This window comes from Mobula birostris, chromosome 4, assembly GCF_030028105.1.
Source record: "Mobula birostris isolate sMobBir1 chromosome 4, sMobBir1.hap1, whole genome shotgun sequence".
Taxonomy (NCBI): Eukaryota; Metazoa; Chordata; class Chondrichthyes; order Myliobatiformes; family Myliobatidae; genus Mobula; species Mobula birostris.
Window position 1 is genome coordinate 4086268 of NC_092373.1, and position 10699 is coordinate 4096966.

The 10699-nt window shown below is 40.7% G+C and overlaps 1 long non-coding RNA gene across 1 annotated transcript; it reads right to left on the reverse strand.

Annotated features, from left to right (window-relative positions):
- Positions 1–710: 710 nt before the first annotated feature.
- Positions 711–7264, reverse strand: LOC140196137 (uncharacterized). The gene is made up of 3 exons (XR_011885625.1): positions 7215–7264; positions 7042–7128; positions 711–836 (listed from the first exon to the last, which is right to left on the reverse strand). It is a non-coding gene; the product is annotated as an uncharacterized lncRNA (long non-coding RNA).
- Between the last annotated feature and the right edge of the window lie 3435 nt (positions 7265–10699).

Genomic DNA, 10699 nt, shown 5'->3' on the forward strand with positions numbered 1-10699 from the left:
TGAATGACATACCAATCATCTGGCAATTAGAAAAGATATTTCACAATTTTATCCATCAATGCATACTATTGGTATGCCGAACTTATTTCAATTCTACGCCATTAGGACATGGAGAGTCCCAAGCCCGGCTCCGAAAGGAGGAGGGTTGGACATGGTGTTAGCAACCCCATTTGGTAAACAAACTCAGAACTAATGAAGCACCAGCAAAAGCTCCAAAGATCTCATCGCAAGGAGAGGAAGGATCTTCGCCTAGAAGATGGGCTAATCTGTGATCTACTTGAAATCATGGCCCAGGACAGAGGACTCTGGTGAGAGACTGTCGGCAGCCTATGCTCCAGTAGGTGTGTTGGGTTTAAGAAGGTCATCCATTCAAAAATAATCAAGAGAGGAGAAACATATTTCAGCAAATGTATTTCAAGGACCGATGCATATATTAAAAGAGCAAAGTCAGAAAACCTGCATCATTGGTTGAATAAACTATACCAAATATAACGTGCTAGAGGATTAGCTGTGTAAAAATGCGAGACATTTACAGACAGCGCTAAATTCAATTTAAAGCCGTTTTACATTTTGCATCACTGGTATCTGCCAAACTATTCAGAAGTTTTGCTTTGTTTTCCACTCAGGAAGGGTCTCACTTCAAATCACAGAGGGGGTTGAATTCCATTTACAACTTTACATTAAATGAATTACAAAACATACAGGGAAATTGCACAGTAGTTGCAAATGACCATAAAATGTTCAATCTAAATGATTGTAATTCGCATTTCTTCAAGCGCATTATTCAATATCGTCATGTTCTTCTCCGAAATTTTCGTCAAGCGGCAAAGGGGATTCTGAAAAGTGAGAGACAATTGCTGAGTGTATTGCAGAAAATGCTGCCACAACACATTAAATAATGTGAAATTAACTTCCAATAATCCACATTAAGTACCCATTCGGCTCATTCTCAACAAAGTATTTCTCTCTACCTCCAGAGATCTGAACAGTACACATGTTGCAAATAGGAAACAACGACAGAGAAAACTTCTAATCGTGAGCAGATTAGGTAGCAATGTCCGACACAGGAACAAAGTTAGCGTGACCATAAGACATAACAGCAGAATTAAACCATTCGGCCAATCAAGTCTGCTCGGCCTGTCTAATGCCGATAAAACACCACCATTATACACCATTATATCTCTGTTCTTATATTCATGTCCTCTCACGAATGTTCACATTACATTTGTCTTCCTCACCACCGACTCAACCCTGTAGGTTAACCTTTACGGAATTCCACACAAGGCCTGTAAAATCCCTTTGCAACTCTGAATTTTCGAATTTTATTTCTGTTAGAAAATAGTTATGCATGTACTCCTTCGGGTAACTTGTTTAATCGCTCTGTAGACACTAGACACTAGAATACTACAGCACAGTACAGGCCCTTCGGCCCACGATGTTGTGCCGACCCATATATTCCTTAAAAAGTACTAAACCCACAGTACCCCGTAACCCTCTATTTTTCTTTCATCCATGTGCCTGTCCAAGAGGCTCTTAAATACCCCTAATGTTTTAGCCTCCACCACCATCCCTGACAAGTCATTCCAGGCACCCACAACTCTCTGTGTAAAAAACTTAAAACTTTAAACTTTAAAAAATCTTCATCCCATTTTCAGCATCAGGACGTTACTCTCAAGCCCATTCCGAATTACGTTTTACAACGTAAAGCTCAGCCTTGGCCTTGTATCTCCCTCGTCCTGCTGTGAAATCATGAGCAAACTTCTGCTCTCAAACCGCTGCAATGGAGGCTCCCAAGCCCGGCTGCAAAAGAAAGAGGGTTGGGCATTGGTTTAGCAAACCCGTCCTGAAAATGCCCAGAGCTAGAGAAACCTCAACAGAAACTACAAAGTCCTTATACCTGGCGGAGAAAGGATCTATATCGGGAGGGGATACACCAAGGGATTACCTGAAAAACTGGCCCTGGACTGAGAGCTCTTGCAAACTTTGTCAGCAGTCTATGTCCCAGCAGAGCTGATGGGCTTAATTAACTAAGCTGTTCCCAAGAACGTTCCCCAGTCATTTCAAAACAGGATTGCACAACAACTGGAGGGAAGCTACAGTGGTGACAGTACGCTTCATCAGTAGCTTTAATATTTGGTGATATGATTGTTGTCTCAGAGATTTTCTGTCGGAATAACCTTGGCAAGAGAAATCAATTGATCTACCAGTAATCGTTGCATAATTTTCCTGAAAGATATCACTGTTGAGGGTGGAGTTATTCAAACAAAGGAACTCCTATTATATCGATGGTGTCCACAGTCTACACCATTGCCAGAGTAGCTCATATCCAGGCAAATAGAATGCAAACAACACCAGCAACTTTGATGTGTGTTGCTCAAATAGAATGCATCCATTTTGCTCATGATTCAAATATTGTGGACGAGCGTCAGGAGTCTCTTCATCGCAGATTTGTCAGTCTCCTTACAACTCTTGTAGTCACACTGCATATGTGTAAATTACTATGTCGAGTCTAACTAAGGGAGGAACAATGCTGAAACTGATTTTGGAAATGAGGACAATCAGGTGAGTAACCATTCAGTAGGAGACAATACATGGAGAAATGCTCATCATAAAGTTTAAGGTAACCATGGAAATGGTAGCCACTGACCTTGCCTGAGATCATTAAACGAGACCTAGCAAACTATAAAATGATTAAGCAAGAACTGGAGAGAGTTAATTGAGAGCAACTATTTTAGGGCAAGTCCATATCGCAGATGTGGAGGGTGTTTAAAGACAAACTGCACTGACAGCAGTGAGAGGGAACGACAGGATGGCAAGGTAAAGGAACCTCGGATATCGAGAGAGCTGGTATGTTTAATCAAGCATAGAAAAGAAACTAAAATAAAATCGATTCCTCAAGATAATAAAGAAGATGGGTTCTATGGTTTGATATATTACTTCTCCGTCTTTCTGTATTTTATGGCTATCTAGTGAAGGCAATTCTTAGCGTTATATGTACTTACATTTTTTGATAATAAAATGAACCTTAGATTCTTTGAAGATTGGAAATAACTAATGAAAAGGATTCGGAGATCCATCAAGAGTCATGAAATGACATTGAGAAGCAGAATGGAAGAAAAACTTGAGACATGTTATATATAAAGCAAGAACAAAATAGGGAGAGGGAATTGGAGTAGCAAATTTGTAAGGAGATAGCAGATATTTGTAGTCAGCATAAGGCTGTGATTGTGGGAGATTTTAATTTTCCACACATAGACTGGAAGCCCATTCTGCAAAAGGGCTGGATGGTTTGGAGTTTGTAAAATGCGTGCAGGATAGTTTTTTTTTTTTTTTTGCAGCAATACATAGAGGTACCAACTACAGAAGGGGCAGTGTTGGATCTCCTGTTAGGGGATGAGATAGGTCAGGTGACAGAGGTATATGTTGGGGAGCACTTCGGGTCCAGTGATCACAATGCCATTAGTTTCAATATAATTATGGAGAAAGATAGGACTGGACCCAGGGTCCAGAATTTTGATTGGAGAAAGGCTAACTTTGAGGAAATGTGAATGGATTTAGAAGGAGTGGATTGGGACAATTTGTTTTATGGGATGGATGTAATAGAGAAATAGAGATCATTCAAAGGTGAAATTTTGATGGTACAGAATCTTTATGTTCCTGTTAGGTTGAAAGGAAAGAATAGAATTTTGGGAGAGCCATGGTTTTCAAAGGAAATTGGAAAATTGGTTCGGAAAAAGAGAGATATCTACAATAAATATAGGCAGAAGGTAGTAAATGAGGTGATTGAGGAATATAAAGAATGGAAAAAAGAATCTTAAGAAAGAAATTAGAAAAGCTAAAAGAAGATATGAGGTTGCTTTGGCAAGTAAGGTGAAAATAAATCCCCAGGGTTTCTACAGTTATATTAATATCAAAAGGACAGTGAGGGATAAAATTGGTCCCTTAAAGAATCAGAGTGGGCAGCAGCTATGTACGGAGCCAAAAGAGATGGGGGAGATTCTGAACAATTTATTTTCTTCTTCGATATTCACTAAGAGGAAGGATATTGAATTGTGTAAGGTAAGGGAAACAAGTAGGGTATTTATGGAAACTGTGACGATTACAGAAGAGGAAGTACTGGCGCTTTTAAGGAATATAAACGTGAATAAGTCTCTGCGTCCTGACAGGATATTCTCTAGGACGTGGAATATCATGTTTGACAAATCTTAATGAATTTTTTGAAGAGGTTAATCGGAATGTTGACGAGGGTAAAGCGGTGGATGTTGTCTATATGCACTTCAGTAAGGCCTTTGACAAGGTCCCACAAGGAAGGTTAGTTAGGAAGGTTCAATCGTTAGGTATTATATATTGAAGTAGTAAAGTGGATTCAACAGTGGCTGGATGCCAGAGAATAGTGGTGGATAACTGCAACACACATCAAAGTTGCTGGTGAACGCAGCAGGCCAGGCAACATCTATAGGAAGAGGTACAGTCGACGTTTCGGGCAGAGACCCCACGTCCCGAAACGTCGACTGTACCTCTTTCTAGAGATGCTGCCTGGCCTGCTGCGTACACCAACAACTTTGATGTATGTTGCTTGAATTTCCAGCATCTGCAGAATTCCTGGTGTCATGGTGGATAACTGTTTGTCAAATTGGAGGCCGGTGACTAGCAGTGTGCCTCAGGGATCTGTACTGGGTCCAATGTTGTTTGTCATATACATTAATGATCTGGATGATGGGGTGGTAATTTGGATTAGTAACTATACAGATTATACTAAGGTGGTGGAGTTGTGGATAATGAAGTAGATTTTCAAAGTTTGCAGAGAGATTTAGGCCAGTTAGAAGACTGGGCTGAAAGATGGCAGATGGAGTTTAATGCTGATAAGTGTGAGGTGCTACATTTTAATAGGACTAATCAAAATAGGACATACATGGTAAATGGTAGGGCATTGAAGAATGCAGTAGAACAGAGGTGTCTTGGAATAATGGTGCATATTTCCCTGAAGGTGGAATCTCTTGTGGATAGGGTGGTGAAGAAAGCTTTTGGTATGCTGGCCTTTATAAATCAGAGCATTGAGTATAGGAGTTGGGATGTAATGTTGAAATTGTACAAAGCATTGGTGAGGCCAAATTTGGAATTTTGTGTACAGTTTTGGTCACCGAATTATAGGAAATATATCAACAAAATAGAGAGAGTACAGAGGAGATTTACTAGAATGTTACCTGAGTTTCATCTCCCAAGTTACAGAGAAAGGTTGAACAAGTTGTGTCTTTATTCTTTGGAACGTAGAAGGTTGAGGGCGGACTTGATAGAGGTGTTTAAAATTATGAGGGGGATAGATAGAGTTGACGTGAATAGGCTTTTTCCATTGAGAGTGGAGGAGATTCAAACAAGAGGACATGAGTTATGAGTTAAGGGGAAAAAGTTTAGGGGTAACACGAGAGGGAACTTCTTTACTCGGAGAGCGGTAGCTGTGTGGAACGAGCTTCCAGTAGAAGTAGTAGAGGCAGGTTCGATTTTGTCACTTAAAATAAAAACTGGATCAGTATTTGGACACGAAAGGAATGGAGGGTTATGGGCTGAGTGCAGGTAGATGGGACTATGTGAGATTAAGCATTCGGCACGGACCAGAAGGGCCGAGACGGCCTGTTTCCGTGCTGTAATTGTTTTATGGATATATGTCACAAAAGAATTACCAGGGAGAGGTTTGAACCTCTTCAAGGATACAGGAGGAAATATGTACTTGGACGTGTAGGATGTGTAACTGACTGCGCGTTGGTATCTACAAAGGTGAAGGATAAGAAGGTTTCTAATGTGCTATAGCATTTGGATAAAAAGGGAGACGTATTGTTGGATCTATTGAAGAAGATGAAGGCAGATAATTTCCACCAAGCACGGTGGTAGATAAACCATAGACCTGTTACTTTCACGTTAGTTGCAGGGAGGATATTGGAAAGCATTCATAGCGATAGGATTTATCAACACAGACTAATTAGGAAGAGTTATCATGACTTACTGCTGGAGAGGCTGTGTCTTATTTGACTGAGATTTTCGGGTAGGCAAAGGTAATAGATGAAGACAGATTTGAGGAGGATGTCTGTATGGGAATTATTGTGAGGTGTTTGACTATGTCTCACAAATTGGGCTCAACCTGAAGAATAAAATGTACAGGATCAATAGTGACTTGTCTGTTTGGAATCGGAGAGGTTTGCCCACAGACATAGAGAAAAAGAGTATAGTTCTCTTTGGGAAATTTAGGCTGGAGGTCTAATCACTACTTTAATTAGTTTTGCATAATATCGTGAACCAGAAGTTCCACTGTTGCACTGTTGCATGTTCTATGGACCGTTCAGTTGACTACGGCTAATGTTAATGGGAGATGTAAAAATTCTGCCGCGGTTGAACGCACACATTTTGTTTTTACAGTCTTTCTTCTAAGATTAGGTTAATATCATGACACATTTCTAGAAGCCGCTTTATTATGCATCCTCCAAAGAAGCCAGGGATAGTTTCTTCTGTCATATCTCTAAATCTATCACCCACTGTAATGAGTTACTTTTGTGTTTGAGGAAAGTAATTGCATTTCAAAGTTTACGGTAAAGCATCAGAGATAAAAGCCTCAATAACCGTAATAGTTAACAGGTACGTCTTTGAAAGAAAACGTGATCGAATTGTGTGCATGCTAACGAGATTTGCGAACAGAAACGTCAGTATGTCGATTGAGATATTTCTGATGAAACTACTTCGATTTGAAATATTGTCTCAGCTTTTTTGTTGTCCCTGTTTTTCATTGCCTTTGTAGGTATTGCCCAATGATTAGATTTCCCGATATTTTCCATACTTCTCTTGGTAGTAGACTCGATGGGCAGAAAGGCTAAAATCTGCTCCAATGCGGTATGGTATTCTCATTCAAATTTCCTCAATCTGCATTTGATTGATTCCATTTAAATTATTTTCGTTGCTGTGTTTTGTAATGTCCCTGTGTCTGGTTCTAAGACCATGACTCATTTCGCTCTCTTCTGATGAGACTATTGTGGGGTAAAATTTTATCGAACTTACCTTCCATCTCTTCATTTTGGTCGCCATGCAAATCACCGACCAGACAATATTCTAATTTCTCTGCTGAGCTGATGGATTGGAAATCTCCTGATGAAAGAAAAAAACTGGACTTAATATAAAATAATTCACTCACATTGAAAGATAACTGATGCATACTGTTTAAATACAATTACCGACTCCAGGCCCTGTCTCCTGAATGGCGATCTCCTCATAAAACGGCTCAGCAAACTTGTGTGCAGAAGGCCGTGACTTCTTATCGCCTGAAATATCAAAAAGGGAAAAGGGAATTTATCCAGTGAAGAAAACGTGGTGGTGGTGGTGGTGGGGGGGGGGGGGGTGGGGGGGCGGCGGGGAAGAGAGAGAGAGAGAGAGAGAGAGAGAGAGAACAAACGCGTACTCGTGCATGCACGCATAGTTACCGATCTATCAAAGATACATGACTTATAACATACTTATAAGGTACTGGGTAGTGGTTCCATATGTCACTACTACAGAGCGTGACGACCCTGCCTTACACGAGTTCCGGACTCAGCTGGCTCTGGCTGACAGAACCCGGTATGGGCCCCTATGCAGGGTTACGGACCCTGCTGCCTTGTGGGCATCTTCCGGAGAAGAGAAGGCTAAGGAGTAAACTCTACACGAATCCGGAGTGGAGCCCCTACGGCGGTTGGATAACGTATCACGTCACCTCCCGGCAGCTCCTGCAGCCAAGCTGACGCCAAATGTACTGCTTCGTATCTCCATACTCCAGGCGGGCGCATCCATTGTACACTTAGACAGCCATTACATTATTACATATATTACTTAATTAACATTCTCCCATTTTATCAATTCATTAAAATATCCCAGAAACATTCTTCGCAACCCTCCTTCGTGTGATAGAATTAAAAATAGAACTGGCAATACTGTGCCTTCATCATATTCATCTGCATAAGTTCCAAAGTGCAGTGAACTAACAATGCTTCCGTCATCTCAACCACACTGAAATATTTGTCTGTACTAACTGCTCTCTGTTAATCAGACCATCTTCAACATCCAGCAGTATTCAGAATTGTCGGCTAAACATTGTGTAAGCGGACTAGTGTTTTCTCTCTGTAGTGATGGACGATAAGAAGTGGCTGTTGGAGGCATGAAAAATGATAAGAGGCATAGAACAAGTGGATAGAATGAGTATTTATTCCAGGGCGGAAATGGAAAATACGACAGAGCATAATTTTAAGGTGATTGGAGGGCAGTATAGGGCAGAAGTTTTTTTTTACACAGGGGGGAGTGATACATCTTGATACGGGTGGTGTTGGAGGCAGATACAGGATGGACACTTACAAAACATTAAGATAAACGTACAGGTGATAGAAAAAAATAGAGGATAATGTGGCGGGATGGGGTATATCGAAATTAGAGTAAGTTAAATTGTCGGTGCATCATCGGACGCAGAAGTGCCTGTACTGCGCCGTAATGCTATGAGTTCAGTAATAATGTCATCCCAATTCCCAGAATGTGTTTCTTTCTGCAACAACCTCCCCGTTACTTCCATGTGCTGTTTCGTCCGTCCATCCAGTGAGCAGATAAGTCTGACAGCATCATTTCGCCTTACATACGCTGCATTCAGCAGTACCCTTCAAGCTGCGTTGTGGCTCCAACTTGTATTTTCTAGCTCATCTTACCAAGGAAAAAATACATTTACAATCCACGCCAAAATAGTCGAGACCTGAGTATCCTAGACAGCCATTTAGAGTCTACCTATGCGTTTATGGACTCTCAATTCATGCAACATACCATATAGCAAAGAATCAACATGATGAATGTTAAATTAGTTCATAGTAATTCATGAAGGCTTATGAGAATAGATTTACCAACCATTCTGGAACTGTCTTCGTTGGCTTTTGATCAGGTAGAGAGAAACGATGACCAGAAGAGAACCAAGAATGAAAGGGATGGCGTAAATGAAGGCTCTCAGATTTGTAAAAGTAGGAATATGTGACTGGTGATCTGAAATAAAGACGTTAAACAAACTTAAATATATTTTGTCAGGAGAAACACGGAAGCGCATGGCGTCAGAAACCTTGGTTCAATTCCACGGCTGCCGGAAAGTAGATTGTACATACATCCCCGACAGCCTGGTTTTTCTCCGACTTTCCAAAGGTGTAGGGGTTATTAGGTGAATTGGTCACCTGACTGTAATTGGGCGGCGCGGTCTTGTTGGGCCAGAAATGCCTGTGATCGTGAAGTCTCTCCCAGTAAATGAATTTTAAAACATGCCTTTCATTAAATCACTGATTCAGCTATCAGAGCAGACAAAATTTGTCAGTCTGCTTTAAGTGACATTTCCATGCGTTTGTCAGGATTTGATTTTAAATTTGAACATTATAATGTTAAATATAAACTTAAAAGTACTGCTCACTGAAGATAAAGGTATATAAATATTAATCTCACCCAGGATTTTTCCGGGAATTTCGAAGTAGTGTGAAGATTTCATTCGAATACCAGCGGCGTGACAGGGGTGCAAATAGAGCGCAAAATTTTAATAGGTAAAGAGATGGAAACCTGGATTTAAAACATGGGCTTCAGGGGAAATAAATGCTGAAGAAAATTACGGATATGCATAGGAAGAAAATTGTGTTGAACATAGATGTAGAACGGCACAAGCAGCTGAGGACTAGGACAACCAATGCTGGAAAGGTGAATTTTGTGATACTCGTTCAAAGATATCAAGGTTTCTTCTAGGGTTGTGTTAAGAGATTGGGATATGACGAGAAAATAAGTGGAATTGAAGAAAAGTCGCAGAAAAATTCGATTACTGACCAGAACATATCACTCCGACGGTTTCTTTGTGCCCACAGTCATGACGATGCAATGTAGAAAATTGGCAATCCGACAGAAAATTCTCACTCCCTTTGCATTTGACCTCTTCCATCAAAATAGTGCCGTTTCCAAGGGGGAATAGCATCCCCCCAGAAGCCAGGACTGGATCCCCACAGTTTAGTTGGCGACAGACGACAGCAGCATCGTGTCTGTCCCATGAATCGTCACAGACCGTTCCCCATGTCCCACTGAAGAAAACTTCAATTCTGCCAGAGCAATTATCGAACCCCGCCACGAGCCGCAGGTCTGAAAGAAAAGACGAACGAGTTTTTATTTGAGAATTAACTTATATTGGAAGTCCTATGTACCCACTTCTCCCTCTCAACTTCTAGAGATGAGTCATGTGTTTAATGTTTTGCGTAGCTAATTGTTCGTGGATGCAATCGGACAATGAAGTTGAAGAACAACATTTTCGATAGAATATGTTGATCAACTCTGATGTTGTCAATATTTTCATTGAAAACAAACATGCATACAGGTATGTAATATCCTATATTGCCCTCTCACGCTGGAATTCAGAATGTAGAAAAAGATGTACCAGGATTTGTAATGACGTCATTATACTCTTTGCATTGAACGCTGAAGTTTTGTTTGACATCTGAGCCATACGCCGGTAATGTCTGGCAAACAATTTTCTGTCCTTCTGCAGTTAAACGTTCCGATACTCTCCAAACTTAGTCTATCTCGAGTTTTTGATTACAACGCGTTCAGCAAGAATGTTCTATCGCTTTTGCTAAAGCAGCGAATTGCTCTACATTGTACTTAAATATTCTCTTGCACTGACGCGACAAAAAAA